We start from the raw sequence: 10,516 nt of genomic DNA, 5'->3' as shown, positions 1-10,516 counted from the left end.
TCTCGTGCCCATGAGCCCTGCTCAAGCTGCGGCCCCTCCCCGCCTCCTCCCCTCAGTATCTCTCTCTGCATCACATCTTTACTCTCCCTCTTCTCTTCATCTCTTTCCTCCTCCCCTCCCTGCCCTTACCCTCCCCATGACCCCCAGTGTCCTTCTCCGTGCTCCCTGGCACCCTGAGCTTTGCGTAGCCGCACCACACTGCGCCGAGCCTCTTCTGGAACCTTGCAGTGGACATGGCACCCTCAGACTGCACTCCCACGGGAAGAGAAAGGCCACGGTCCAGAGCCCAAGCTCCGGAGCCAGTGCTGGGGGCTGAACTGCCTGTGTGACCTCGGGCAGATCACTGCACTTCTCTGGGCCTTGCTTTCTCAGCTGTGAAGCTTTTGTGAGTGACTGCACGCAGAGCACAGAGGATGACTATCTTTTCTAGTTTAAGTGGGAGCCCTTTCCGTCACGGAGTTGACAGCCGGGGGATGTCAGATAAGATGAGGAATCATGCTGGCCCGACATAGGGGCAGGAGGACAGGAGGGTGCTTCACCAGCCGGAGACCCAGGTGTGCAGTGGCCGCCCTCCAGAGGCCTTGGGCTGCGCAAGGACGAGGCCTTGGCTGTCGATAACTTCCAGGCCGTACGCCCCCACCTTCCACGCTGCTGGACATCTTTCGAGCACCACACCAATCTGTCCACAATTCTCGTGCTGGTTACTGCCACCTCCACGGGTGACAAACACGCTCTACAGGAACCACGCCTATCCCTTCTCCTGGACTCCACACACGTGCCTCTCACTGCTTGTCTCAGACTTCCCGAGACCAGCGCATGTGGCAACATCCTCGGGGATCCACTGAGCACTCACACAGGTGTGGTCCCAAAGTGTAGGAGTCTGTGTACCTGGGACCACCCTTGACCTGTGGAGGGGGACAGCCAAAAGACGAGCTATTCTCCACCTGAGTCCCAGGAGGACAATTCTGAAAGGCATTTCAAAAAGTTCTTCAGAAGTTTCTGCTCAGGTGGAGAACCAGTCCTCCTTGGCAGTGGGTAACCCATAATGCATCCTGGAGTGACCTCTTATGTTCTCTCTGCCGTCTCCTCTGATCCTACACTTCACATTCCTGGGATCCCTCCCCAATACAGCTACCTACATCAGCCCTTTAACTTGGTCTCTACTGGGACCACTTAACCTAAAATCCCTAGCAAAGGTTTCCCTTGGGCTGACTGAATGCCTTGGGCAGGGAAGCCTGCCACATTCTCCAATGCTTCTTAGTAGGTGAGTTCCCTTCACAACATTGGTACAAAAGTAAAGAAATAAGGATCAGGCATGGAGAGTGAGAAGGGCATGGCAAGTCACCCCAATATTCTTGCCTGGAGACTCCCATGGACAGAGGAGCCAGGCGGGCTACAGTCCTTTGAGTTGCAAACAGTTGGACAGGATTGAGTGCCTTAGCATGCAGGCACGCAGGGAGAGGGCGACCAGGGGGCCCACTGAGTCCAACCAAGACGGATCTAGCTGAGGCTAGACTCCAGGTTGCTGTGTTGAGGCTTCCAACCCCTGAACATAATATGTTACTCTTATTTAGGTCTTTGATTTCTTTCCTCAGCATTTTATAATTTTGGCTCACCGATCCTATACATGCTTTGTAAAACTTATACCTAAGTATTTCATTTTCTTTGGAGCAATAACCAATGGCATTAGGTTTTAAATTTTGGTTTCAAGGTGTTCATTTGTACATGTAGAAATGCAATTTACTTTTGTGTGTTGATCTTATATGTTGGAATCTTGCTGAACTCATTTCTTCTAATTTTTTTGTGTATGTGAATATCTTGGGATTTTTTTAATGCAAACAACCAAGTCATCTGCAAATAATAACAGCTCTATTTCTTCATTTTCAATCTGTAAGCCGTTTCTTTCTCTTACCTTATCGTAGTGGTTAGAACTTCAGTTATATTGCAGAGGAGTGGTCAGAGCAGATACCCTCTCCTTGTTTGACTTTTCACTATAAGTGTGTAGCTGTAGGTCAGAGCAGATACCCTCTCCCTGTTTGATTTTTCACTATTGAGTGTGTTGTCATAGGTCAGAGCAGATCCCCTCTCCCTGTTTGACTTTTCACCATAAGTGTGTTGTCGTAGGCTTTTGTAAATGTTCTTTACTGTGTGAAGTGGTTCTTTTCTATTCCCAGCTTCTGTGCACGCATGCTCAATAGCTCAGCGTGTCTGACTCTTTGTGATTCCATGGACTGTAAGCTGCCAGGCTCCTCTGTCCATGGGATTCCCCAGGCAAGAGTACTGGAGTGGATTGCCATTTCCTTCTCTAGGGGATCTTTCTGACCCAGGGATCAAACACATGTCTCTTGTGTCTCCTGCACTGGCAGGCACATTCTTTACCACTGAGCCACCTGGGAAACCCCTATTCCTAGCTTACTGGAGATTTTTCTTTTTCTAATTGTCATACATAGGTGTTATATCTTGTCAAATTTTTTCCTGTGTCAATTAGTATGATCATATGATTTTTCTTCTTTAGCCTATTGATACGGTGAATTATTTTAATTTTTGAATGTTAAATAAACCTTTGTGTACTTGGAGTAAATACCACTTTCTTATGCTCTGTATTTCTGGCCAGTTTACCTCCCTGCTCTTTATTCCCTCCCTGGAGTCCACTGGGACCAAGTCACACTGACTACATCTCTGAACTTGGACCCTCACCACAAGCTCAGCACTGCTGCCCCACGTAGCGGAGCCCCTGGGTGGCTGATGCTGGCTGAGCTGAACTTGAGTTCACCGTGTGTCCTTGAACTTAAAGCACAGGCTGCTAGCCTCTCTTTGGAGAGGCCCACTGGGACTCTCCATTCAGTTTCTATCAGCCATCACCCAGAAGGTCCACTCAAATCCAAATCTCTGGCCAGAAGAACACTGTAGCAAAGATCCAGTGCGTTCTCATATCAATCCAGATCAAAGTCCATCAAGCCTGGGCTGGAGAATTTCTGGGAACAGGCAGAAAACAGTTCTACCACGCGTTGGTTTACCGTTGCTTCTCTCTTCTTTGGAAGTAATAAGTTGCTCAGTCGTGTCCGACTCTTTGCGACCCCATGGACTGTAGCCTACCAGGCTTCTCCGTCCATGGGATTCTCCAGGCAAGAATACTGGAGTGGGTTACCATTTCTTTCTCCAGGGGATCTTCCCGCCCCAGGGATTGAACCCAGGTCTCCTGCATTGGAGGCAGACGCTTTAACCTCTGAGCCACCAGGGAAGATCTTCTTTGGAAAGACAGAGAAAATAAAGAACCATTGGAATCCAGTACCAAATGCCTAGTTGCTCAGCCATGCAGCAAGCCGACCTTCAACACAAACCGATATGAACTGGTAGCAATGTCTAATCATTTTTCATAGTCACTAATGAAAACAATGCTGCTTCTGGCTGAGAAGTTCAAAGTGCCCAACAAATGAATTCTGAGTCCCAGGCGAGAACTCTAGATCTGGAAGTCTTGGATCAACTAATGATATACCTTGTGCAAATTTTAAACCTCCCAATAATGTCCATGCATGTGGCCTAATGGTACTACAGAGATTTTAAGATTGGTACATATATTAGTCACTGTAATTAAAATCCTGGAGTTACATTATATGTTATTTGTATGGCAGTTTGTGATGTGTTTAATGCTCCCAGTTTCAAAATTATTAAAACTACTGTCCCTGGGTTGGCCAAAGTGATAAGGAAAGTAAGAATGTGATCTTATTCCCTTTTGATGGGGCCGGCCGGGAGGAGGATGCATGAGGGATTTTCTTATAAAGAGACCAAATGCCAAATAAAAGAATTCCAGCTGTGCAACAGGAAAGTTGAAATGGTTTGTTAGGATCATTAATATTGCAATGAAAGCTAATTAAACCTGGAGCTAGAAGGAGTTCATTAGTGGTTTGGAGCCGAAGATTCTGCTTCTGCAGAGTCAGTTGGAGCACTGGGGAACTTGGAAAGTTGTCAGCTGGGCGTGGGGTCAAGCGGCCCTCTCCTTTTTGTAGCTTCTGAAATTGGGCTACACTAATGATAGGCACTTGGCAGACATGAGCCAAGAAATTTCCTTGGAGTACCGGAAGTGCCCCCTGGGTGATGTCACACCTGTCTCGGGGTCGGGGATCACCCCTTGCAAGCTACTGAGAATGAGTCTTTGAGGATAGAGAAGTGAGCCTTTGAAGATGGCGAAGTGGAGGGGAATTGGGAGGCTTTCTTTCTAAGAAATGAGAAAGGTTTTCACATTGCAATTCAACTCACTTCAAGCCATTAAAAAAAAGAAAGAAACCCGTGCCTTCAGTGGTAGCTTTGGATTACTAAAGCGCTCTCACACACCTCTCACTTGCTTTTCTCAAGAGTCCTCATAAAATCACTTTATCATTTCTTTCTCCAAGTTGGTTTCCTGAGAGAGTGGAGGTTGTTTCTGTCGCAGGTTGGGTTTGTCAGGCAGCAGACTCTGAGATGGGGGTTAGCTGGCAGGATGTCTGTTAAGGAGGGCTCTTGGGACCAACCCTGTAGAATGGAGGGGTTAGCAGCAGGTATGGGAAGAAGGAGAATCAAACTTTGATCTTGTCTGACACTTCTGGGAGCTGTGGGGCTGGAGTGGGCCTCCAGAGGTGTCCTGATTTGGGTAGGGATGGCCAGGTCTTCATCCTTTGGCTTCGATCAGTCGTTGCATGGCGGCCACCCTGGGAAAGGTGGGACCTAGTGCCTGGCAGCTCTGTGCTGACATGACTTGTGAAGGGACCCCTGCTCCGAGCACCCCAGCAGCTGGGGCGGTAGGTCCTTCCTCCCTGGGGCCTCTTGGCAGTGTGCAGCAACATCCTCTGCTGTTTTGTTCATCATCATTTCCTTTGACTCCAGCATAGTACCTGGCATACCTGGCATATCATAGGATTAATTTTTTTAAAATTTTTAATTGGAGAATAATTGCTTTACAATATTGTGTTGGTTTCTGCCATACATCAGCATGAATAAGTCTTAGTACACCTAAGATGTCCCCTCCCTTGACCTTCCATCCCGTCTCCCACCCTATCGCACCCCTCTAGGCTGTCAGGGAGCGCAGGGTTGAGATCCCTGTGTCATACCGCAGATCCCCACGGGCTATCTATTTTACATCCGGTAATCCATATGTCAACAGACTGGTTCCAAACAGGAAAGGAGGACGTCAAGGCTGGCTATTGTCACCCTGCTTACTTAACTTATATGCAGAGTACATCATGAGAAACGCTGGGCTGGAAGAAGCACAAGCTGGAATCAAGATTACTGGGAGAAATATCAATAACCTCAGATATGCAGGTGACACCACCCTCATGGCAGAAAGTGAAGAGGAACTAAAAAGCCTCTTGATGAAAGTGAAAGAGGAGAGTGAAAAAGTTGGCTTAAAGCTCAACATTCAGAAAACAAAGATCATGGCATCCAGTCCCATCACTTCATGGGAAATAGATGGGGAAACAGTGGAAACAGTGGCTGACTTTGTTTTTCTGGGCTCCAAAATCACTGCAAATGGTGATTGCAGCCATGAAATTGAAAGAGACTTACTCCTTGGAAGGAAAGTTATGACCAACCTAGACAGCATATTAAAAAGCAGAAACATTACTTTGTCAACAAAGGTCCGTCTAGTCAAGGCTATGGTTTTTCCAGTGGTCATGCATGGATGTGAGTGGACTAAACAGAAAGCTGAGCACTGAAGAATTGATGCTTTTGAACTGTGGTATTGGAGAAGACTCTTGAGAGTGCCTTGGACTACAAGGAGATCCAACCAGTCCATCCTAAAGGAGATCAGTCCTAGGTGTTCATTGGATGGACTGATGTTGAACCTGAAACTCCAGTACTTTGGCCACCTCATGCGAAGAGCTGATTCATTGGAAAAGACCTTGATGCTGGGAGGGATTGAGGGCAGGAGGAGAAGGGGACGACAGAGGATGAGATGGCTGGATGGCATCACTGACTTGATGGACATGAGTCTGTGTGAACTCTGGGAGTTGGTGATGGACAGGGTGGCCTGGCGTGCTGAGATTCATGGGGTCGCAAAGAGCTGGACACGACTGAGCAACTGAACGGAACCGAACTGGTATTACTCTCTCGGGTCACCCCGCTCTCTTCTCCCTCCATGTGTACCCGAGTCTGTCCTCTATGTCTGTGTCTGCATTGCTCCCCTGCAAACTGGTTCATCAGGACCGCCTTTCTATAGTCCAGACACATGCATTAGTATATGATATTTGTCTTTCTCTTTCTGACGTATTTCACTCTGAATAATAGGTTCTAGGTTCATCCACCTCTTTAGAACTGACCCAAATGTGTTCTTTTTATGGCCAAGTAATATCCCATGGTATATGTACCACAACTTTTTTATCCATTTATTTGTCAATGGGCATTTAGGTTGCTTCTATGTCCTGGCTGTTGTAAATAGTGCTGCAATGAACATCGGGGTACATGTGTCTTTTTCAATTATGGTTTTCACAGGATATACACATCATAGGTTTTTAATAAATATTTATTAATTTAGATGGAATATTTCCCTTTCACACAGAAAAAAATAAGACTTGGAAAGTGAAGTAAATGGATGAGCTAGAGTTAAAACTGGAGAAGGCAATGGCACCCACTCCAGTACTCTTGCCTGGAAAATCCCATGGACGGAGGAGCCTGGTAGGCTGTAGTCCATGGGGTCACGAAGAGTCGGACACTTACTGAGCGACTTCACTTTCATGCATTGGAGAAGGAAATGGCAACCCACTCCAGTGTTCTTGCCTGGAGAATCCCAGGGACGGCGGAGCTTGGTGGGCTGCCATCTATGGGGTCGCACAGAGTCGGACAAGACTGAAGCAACTTAGCAGCAGAGTTAGAACAAAGGTCCCTCTAACTCCCGAATCCCAGCCCAGGCCAGTCTCTCTTACCTCTACTCATGAACAATGAAGTCCATGAAGGAGGTTATTGGGTGATGAGCTTCTGGCCCCTGGTACAAACAAAATCAGCTTCATCTTTCAACATCCAAAGGAGATAACCAGGTTTTTCTCTCTTTCAAGCCTTTTCCTAGCCCTGCCTTTGAGTGGAAGATTGTCACTAGGGAATCTTGTCCCTGGGTCTCAAGAGGAAGAACAGAGGCTTTTCCAGCAGATCAAATTAACTTGGCCTTGAGTCTGAGGACCCCCAGAATGAAAGCTGGACCCTGATGTCCACTCTATGTCTTGACAACTTTGGCCAGCCCAAGGGGCTGCTTGGTTCTGGGTTACAAGCCAAGAGGATAGAGCACAAGGATACAAAAGCCAAGAGTTTCAGGCAGCTTGCCTTGAGCTGCTTTTGGATAGACTGTTACAAGGTCTCAGCCTCTGTGCTTGCATTGTAGGCAAAACCAGAGCAAAGAGTAAATTTGATAACTAAATATACTAAAAATGTTTACGTTTCTTGATTTTCTAGTCCTTTGATTCAGCACTTCTGGTGTGCCATGAGTGGGTTGCAAAAGCGCCAGCCTCTTGTTCCCCTTGGGCCTGGGGCAGCAGGCAGGCATGGGGGAGAGGCAACTGATCACCTCCAACCACAAGCAGCCTCTTCTGTTTACTTCCATGTAACACATGTGTGTCCTAATCTAGAAAAGGGTAAGATGTGACGTTTAAACCACATTGAATATTGCAAACAAAAAGGGCTATGCATTGTAGTAAGGATCTTCCACAGTTTTCTAAGTCTAATCCTATGACCCAAAGGAAATGGCTTGCTCTCTCCCAGGGCTCAGAACAGGCACCCTTCAGCTGTCAGATCCTTGAGCCTCTCATTCAAACCTCTTGTCTTACAGATGAGGATACCAGGGTCCAGGACGGTAAACGCCTGGGCAATGGGCATGGAAGCAAGGTAGGTGTAATTTGACATAATTAAGTCTGCTCATTATCCTGGAATGATCCATAAGCGATCATGAAAAATAACAATTATTTAATTATATACTTTAACCACATAGTATACTTTATGCACTGTAAAATTATCACCATCATAATTAATGGTGGTGAGTTCTTCTGTAGCTAAAAGCAGTCTGTTGAAAGGAGCATTTAAACATCTTTTTCTTTCACGACAAGGTTAAGCCTAGGCAGATTCTTCTTTTTGTAAATCTTATCTGCTACTTAAAAAAAAAATTATTTATTTGTTTGCCTGCACTGAGTCTTAGTTGTGGCACACAGGGCCTTTGTTGCATCACGTGGGACCTTCCGTTGCAGCTCATGGGCTCTATTTGTGGTGTGCAGGCTTCAGGAGCTGCGGCGCGCGGGCCCTCTAGCCGCGGCGCACGGGCTCTGGAGCACACCAGCTCAGTAGTGGCAGTGCTTGGGCTCAGTTGCTCTGCGGCATGCGCGGTCAACCCAGACTAGGGATTGCATCCGTGTGCCCTGCGTTGCAAAACAAACTCTTAACCACTTGACCACCAGGGAAGCCCCAAGCCAAGGTAGACTTCTACTTTTTGTTTACTCCCAGGCAGCAGAGAGATGTCATGAAGAACACACTGGCCCTAATTCTCAGTCTTCAGCCATCATTTCCCACTGTAGGGACAAGAACACACTCCAGGACTCCTGAGTGTGTTCACAGGGCTGGAAAAGTCTACCCGACTTCACTAGAGGCCCCCCAGTTTCCTAATTTCAGAGGAGTGAAAAATTTAGCAGTCAACTCTGAACCTTTCTAGTCCGCCTTTCAGAATCATTGAGGTAATTCATAAGGTTTTGAATTAAGTTAAAATGCAACCAAGCAGAGAAATTAAAGGTCTTGATGGTTTAAGAAAGTCTGGAGTCAGACTCCCCAGCATTAGAAAGGCAATCCCATGGTGACATCACAGGGCAGGATTCCCTCTTTTTCTTCACACCCTGGTGTATAGCTTTCACCCTCAAGGTCACCTCATGGTCCACGCTGGTGGAAAATTCCAGCCATCATGTCAGCATTCCAGGCTGGCAGCCAGAAGGAAGGTAGGGGTGCTGGGGAGTCGGAGCTTTCTCTTCCCAGCTGAATACATTTTCTGGCATTCCCATAGAGCAACTCCTTTTCATTCCATTGGCCAGAAACAGTCAGACTACTTCTAACTGCAAGGGAGGGAGGTGAATAAAGATTTTAGCTGGTATATCTTCTCTTAACTAAAAACCAGGGTTCTATAACTAGGGAGGAAAAGAGGGTCGTGGTTGGTGTAGATAATCGCTGTCTCTGCCATGAGATTCCAGGAGATAATGGGAGCCAAGTCTTCAGCCAGTGCCTGGAACGTGGCTCAGTTTTTATTTAGTTAGCAATCATTCGTGCAGCGCCTCTACGTCTTAGCGCAGAGGGTGTCCCTACCCTCAGGGAATTCTTGATCCAGGGCTCAGCCGGCAACAGAGGCATGGCATTCTCCAAGGAGACGTAGCCTCTGTGATGGATGCGCTTTAAAACATCAGTGGCATCCTTGTGGTTTTCAGAACATGGCAGATCTGGTCAGCCAAGTTTTGTGGGGGTTGCCTAGGGTCTTCTAGGGTTCTAATGCATTAAGAATGTTTTGGGGGCTGCTTAAAGGGGATGTTCTTGCTAGGCAGCATGGTTTGGTGGGAACGGTACAGGTTGGGAGCCGGAGACATCTGGCCTCGGATCCCACGGTGATACTGATGCTGGCTCTCAACGTGGTAAGCCTGGTTCCTGGTCTGGGCGATGGGGATAATGTCCCATACCTGGAGGACCATCATGAGAATAGTGTCCCGCCTAGCTCTTGTCAAGACGCTGCTGGCGCTATTGTGTCAGGAACACTCTGAGAGACCCTGGTTTAGGGAAAGAATGTAACTTTATAGTAAATTTCTCTTTGTCGCTTAGTCACTAAATCATGTCAGACTCTTTGCTACCCCATGGACTGAAGCCAGGCTCCTCTGGTGAAGGGTTCAACAAAGCTGTGCTCCATCCACACCATTCTGATTTGTAAGGGTCTCTTAAATGATAAGGATATTAACTCGTTGTCATATTTGTCAAAACTGCTTTTTTTAGTTCGTCTTATCCTTTTATTTTTTAAATGCGGTATTTTGATATAGCATATATAAGATACACATATACATAGATTGTGCAGCTCAATCTATCACATTTTCTTGTGTGGTAATTTTTATTGCTGATCTTAGAAGTGCCTCCACCATCCTGATATTAGTAATTATTGACATATATTTACTTCTATTTTCTAAGGTTTCATTATAAATGCAAGTTCTATTTGATGACTAACAGATTTCCTTTCCCCTGGGGTGTGATGTTCCTTTGATAGTCTTCTCAGTTCTTACATGTTTTGGAGATTTCTTTCTGTGCTTACTTAGTCTCTTCCATTGATCTGTTTGCAAATTCTTCAGCCAATAAAACACTTAATTGTTGGAACTTCAGTACACATTTTAAAATTTGGCAGAATAGTTCTCTGTTCTTTTAAGAACTGCTTCCAACATTTCCCAGTTGTTTATTTTTTAGATGTTTAGAATTATTTTGTAAATATTTGTTTCATTAAGAAATTCTACCACTATATTGATAGTAATTGTCTTAACTATTTAATTGGAAAGCA

This window comes from Ovis canadensis, chromosome 25 (genome assembly GCF_042477335.2).
Source record: "Ovis canadensis isolate MfBH-ARS-UI-01 breed Bighorn chromosome 25, ARS-UI_OviCan_v2, whole genome shotgun sequence".
Classification (NCBI taxonomy): domain Eukaryota; kingdom Metazoa; phylum Chordata; class Mammalia; order Artiodactyla; family Bovidae; genus Ovis; species Ovis canadensis.
This window is presented reverse-complemented; position numbering follows the sequence as displayed.